Source organism: Ostrea edulis, chromosome 7 (genome assembly GCF_947568905.1).
Source record: "Ostrea edulis chromosome 7, xbOstEdul1.1, whole genome shotgun sequence".
Classification (NCBI taxonomy): domain Eukaryota; kingdom Metazoa; phylum Mollusca; class Bivalvia; order Ostreida; family Ostreidae; genus Ostrea; species Ostrea edulis.
The window spans coordinates 82534608-82540607 of NC_079170.1; positions in this window are offsets into that span (position 1 = coordinate 82534608).

The following is a 6000-nucleotide window of genomic DNA, read 5'->3' on the forward strand; positions in this document are numbered from 1 at the left end:
TAGAGTGCTCGACGTGGCCTCACGGAGCTACATAAATTGACGATCAGATGGAGTTCAATCACATAACATTTATTTCTCTACAGGCTGTTTCGTGAGGGGATGGTTTCCCCTCACTCGTCGGGAGAAAAATGACATCTAACGAAAAACATCCGCGTGGCTGAGAATATGTTACACAGAAACATACTGGATAGTTGCTAAGCATGATTACACACAGGATTGAGTAAATAGAAATTTATGGGAATGACGGCAAGTGCTGACAAGTTCTGAACGCTTATTCAATGAAGATTTTTCGGGATGACATATTATAAAGAATTTCTCTAGAATACAGAGGTTGCACTTTTTTGAAATGTTTGAGTATGATGATGTTTTTCCTAAAATTTCCCACTTGATTTTGTAGTCAATATTTTTGTCTTTCAATGTCCATATGAATTTGCTGAGCTCGGTGGTATTCTTTTTCGTGGAATTACGGAATGAATGAGTGTGGTTGGCGTATCTTAATTTGAACTCGGTGTCTGCTAGTCCCACGTAGCTCTCTTCTTGTCCATTATCGGCTCTGACTCTAGCTAAATACACAATTCCGTGGGCGCGACATTCACCGTTGAGCGGGCATTGGTCTTTGTTTCGGCAATTACACCTGTTACATGTATCTCCGGTCTGGCGCACTTGTTTAATTGAAGCGTTATGCGAGTCAATTACATTTTGCATGGATGGCATACAACTGTATGATATTTTAATAGTGTTTCTGTTGATAATCGGGCGTAGAACATGGCCTATCGGGAAACACTCATCTATAATTTTGAGAAACTGTTTACCCAAGTTTGTTTTTACGTTACTATCATATGGGGGGTTAAACCATGTGATGTTACGGGAACGATTTCTTCTGCTGTTCTGTTTAGTTTTGGCTGATTCGTCGTATGTTAGCTTGTATTTATAGCCGCTTTCATCAAGTGCTTTTTGGTATATGCCGGCGGCTTTGACGAATTCCTCTTTGTCCGATGAAATTGATGACAATCGGTGATTGATGCCTGATGGTATAGCTTTAAGTATGGAAGGCGGGTGGTTACTGCCGGAGTGTACGTAACGCGGAATGTTGCCGGGTTTCAAATACGGGGAATGTTTACTTGTATGTAAGTTCAACGTTACGTCCAAATAGTTGACCACCTTCTTGTTGGCATCTATAGTGATACGGAGACCATGATCCTCAAATATCTTGCACAGACGTCGGCATATACCAAAAAGCACTTGATGAAAGCGGCTATAAATACAAGCTAACATACGACGAATCAGCCAAAACTAAACAGAACAGCAGAAGAAATCGTTCCCGTAACATCACATGGTTTAACCCCCCATATGATAGTAACGTAAAAACAAACTTGGGTAAACAGTTTCTCAAAATTATAGATGAGTGTTTCCCGATAGGCCATGTTCTACGCCCGATTATCAACAGAAACACTATTAAAATATCATACAGTTGTATGCCATCCATGCAAAATGTAATTGACTCGCATAACGCTTCAATTAAACAAGTGCGCCAGACCGGAGATACATGTAACAGGTGTAATTGCCGAAACAAAGACCAATGCCCGCTCAACGGTGAATGTCGCGCCCACGGAATTGTGTATTTAGCTAGAGTCAGAGCCGATAATGGACAAGAAGAGAGCTACGTGGGACTAGCAGACACCGAGTTCAAATTAAGATACGCCAACCACACTCATTCATTCCGTAATTCCACGAAAAAGAATACCACCGAGCTCAGCAAATTCATATGGACATTGAAAGACAAAAATATTGACTACAAAATCAAGTGGGAAATTTTAGGAAAAACATCATCATACTCAAACATTTCAAAAAAGTGCAACCTCTGTATTCTAGAGAAATTCTTTATAATATGTCATCCCGAAAAATCTTCATTGAATAAGCGTTCAGAACTTGTCAGCACTTGCCGTCATTCCCATAAATTTCTATTTACTCAATCCTGTGTGTAATCATGCTTAGCAACTATCCAGTATGTTTCTGTGTAACATATTCTCAGCCACGCGGATGTTTTTCGTTAGATGTCATTTTTCTCCCGACGAGTGAGGGGAAACCATCCCCTCACGAAACAGCCTGTAGAGAAATAAATGTTATGTGATTGAACTCCATCTGATCGTCAATTTATATATATATATATATATATATATATATATATATATATATATATATATATATTCTTGCCATTTCTTATGTGTCCTCGAATGACAGCAATTTCATTTGAGACGTAAGAAATCTAAAGTACATGATTGGAAAGGAAGCATGTAAAATTTGTGCATATAAAGTAATCTTTTCTTTCCTTAGTGCAAATGCAGAGTGGTGTGGAACGGGAAATCACTTCACGCCTGAAAACACAAAGGTGTCCAGGTTAGGCGATTGACAGCTAGGCCGGTGTTAAGCATTAATCTGCTATTCTTTATCTTCCAAAGGTGCAATGCATAATATCACTTCGAAAACAAATGGTCGGGATTTTGTTACTGTCTACCACAACCACACACACTCACTCAAATTAGTTCTTTATTTTGCGAGTTTGTATCAAGAGAAATGTGTTAAGAGTAAATATTCATTAATATCTATAAAAGCGTATAGTGAGAGATGATGTCATGGACTACAATAATGTAAGATTTCTACATTTATATGAATTCCTTGGAAGATATTTTGTTCCGGACTAAATACAGCATACCATTTTTCTTTTAAAGTTGGTAAGACTTTCATTTCTATCCGATATCAAATTTTAGGTACAAGTACATGTAGTAAAGAATTATATTCGCCACGATCTAGTGATGGTCCTGACGAAGGTCTTACGCTTTTCACCATTCTCAAAATAGAAAGGAGTTGACTGAATACATTTCAAGAATGAATCTTTGTCAGAGTGCAGACAATTGCAAGGCACTACCTAAATGATAACACCGGACATTCATTCCCTCATTACAGTTTTAACATTGAACAATGGTTTCCATGTAGTGCCTTATATCGCGGGCTGTGGTAATTGATTTCTAGAGGACAATAGTGTTAGTGAAATCAACAGTGTGGTAAACTTTCATTTTACTTCATCCACTCAAAATTGACTTTCTTTAGTGAACCATGATAAGAATTGGTTTTCAAAATTAGCATCAATTAGCATCTGTAAATTTCTCTTACGGAATTTATAAGATTTAGTTTTTCCCAGATCAAACGTCATCATTGTTGTTAAATTCCTTTATATTAAGAAAATAGCTCCGTGTACAAAGAAAAATATACGCGAGTTACATTGCACAATAATGAGTCTTCATAACCTCCTGAATGTTAGATAGGGCATGAAAACCTTGGATCTGAAGAAGACCGTGGTACAGTGCATTTCCTTTGTACACTGTATATACAGTATAACGTACTCACGCATTTACATGTACGGGGCGTTACCGACAGTCAGATACGTGTAATAAAGCTACTTCAAGGTATACAGTCAGATACGTGTAATAAAGCTACGTCAAGGTATACAGTCAGATACGTGTAATAAAGCTACGTCAAGGTATACAGTCAAATACGTGTAATAAAGCTACGTCAAGGTATACAGCCAGATACGTGTAATAAAGCTACGTCAAGGTATACAGTCAGATACGTGTAATAAAGCTACGTCAAGGTATACAGTCAGATACGTGTAATAAAGCTACGTCAAGGTATACAGTCAGATACGTGTAATAAAGCTACGTCAAGGTATACAGTCAGATACGTGTAATAAAGCTACGTCAAGGTATACAGTCAGATACGTGTAATAAAGCTACGTCAAGGTATACAGTCAGATACGTGTAATAAAGCTACGTCAAGGTATACAGCCAGATACGTGTAATAAAGCTACTTCAAGATATACAGTCAGATACGTGTAATAAAGCTACGTCAAGGTATATAGTCAGATACGTGTAATAAAGCTACGTCAAGGTATACAGTCAGATACGTGTAATAAAGCTACGTCAAGGTATACAGTCAGATACGTGTAATAAAGCTACGTCAAGGTATACAGTCAGATACGTGTAATAAAGCTACTTCAAGGTATACAGTCAGATACGTGTAATAAAGCTACGTCAAGGTATACAGTCAGATACGTGTAATAAAGCTACGTCAAGGTATACAGTCAGATACGTGTAATAAAGCTACGTCAAGGTATACAGTCAGATACGTGTAATAAAGCTACGTCAAGGTATACAGTCAGATACGTGTAATAAAGCTACGTCAAGGTATAGTGATGCTTGTTGATTGCATTATTTTTTCGAGAATTTTTCACTCATATGGAGACGTCATTATTGCTGTTGAAGTGATGCAAAATTTAAACCTATCGCTCAGCTCTTACGGCCTTTGAACAGGGAGGGACCTTTATCGTGCCATAACTGCTGTGAAACGGAACCTCGGTTTTGCGGTCTAATCCGAAGGGCCACCCCACTTAGTCCCCTCTTACGACAAGCAAGGGATAATGTAGGCCTATTTTAACTGGGATTCCTAAGGAGATATTGAATCTAAATGTAACGATATAAATGTTTTTTTAAAATCAATATGCCATACAAAGGTGTTGTATGGAATTGATATGATATATACATGTAACAGTATAATCAGGTTATAAATTTCCATCGATTACAGCTTAATTAACCGTATAAGCCCTGCTGGGTACACCCCAATGTAAACACCCATTATCACAATTAATCAAGGCAATATCCATGACACTCTTAGTCTATCTATTGCAAATTAAATGCAAAATTATGACTGTCTTGATTTAAAAATTGATCATACGCAGAATAAACTCTTGCGAATCGAATGAGTCGGGGAAATATAAAAACCATATGCAAGTGATAATGGAATATTGCTACATAAATAAGGGAAGTTGACGATGGAGAAGCTTAAATCATCCCATTTATTACAAAGCTGGGTTGTTAGTTTATCGTTAATATTTATTTATGATAGTTTGAAGGAGAAGTGGACAGCTCTGATGTGTTTTTATTTCGGGTTCACAGGGATATGTCGAATCGATACATGAATGACAATTATTATTGCTAATAGATAAAACAAAATATTTAGATTCTACCGGTCGTGAGATCAGCGGTATGTGAAGTACCAGAAAAGACATATGCTTAGCGCTCAGGGCCGTAGCAGCGAGGGTTCTTTAGCGTTTAGAAACGGAAATCCCGTTTTACTGTGCGTAAGCTCAATTGCTACGGCTCTGAGAGCCAAGCATAGTTGGAAATTTGTGGTACTTCACATACCGCTGGTGACATCCATATATATTGTGAATCAAAAGTGAGGAGAAGGAAAAGTGATCAATCTAATAAATCCTTTAAAAAATACAAAGTTAAAACAGAACAAACACGGATCAATGGAAACCTTAGAGGTGATATCAATAGCCAGATAGAAGTCAGGATCGCCTTTCAGCATCACCGACGGTGACACGGTGATTTTGACCACGAACCCTATATTTTGACTCCAATACGGTCCAGTAAATGATAGTATAATGATTATACATACTTTTTATTATTGGATAAAAGATATCAGTCCAATAGGAGGTGATTGCGATCATGAAAACTAACGTAGAATTTGTAAAATTTCGACTTTAAACGGAACTGTTGAAACCCCTGTAGCATCGAATTACCAATACAACGTATCCTTGAGTACAATATTGTTTGACATGTTTCATACGAATTGAGGTCAAACTTTAAACATTGATTTTGACTACATATTACTCCGTTTACTTGATCGCGATATAGGGCTAACGGCGGATGTGACCGGTCGACAGGGGATGCTTACTCCTCCTAGGCATCTGATCTTACCTCTGTACTGTACGTTATCTTCACCTTTATAGGAGTTATGAGATTGATCACTGTTCGTTATCTATACCTTTATAGGGGTTATGAGATTGATCACTTTTCGTTATCTTCACCTTTATAGGAGTTATGAGATTGATCACTGTACGTTATCTTCACCTTTATAGGAGTTATGAAATTAATCACT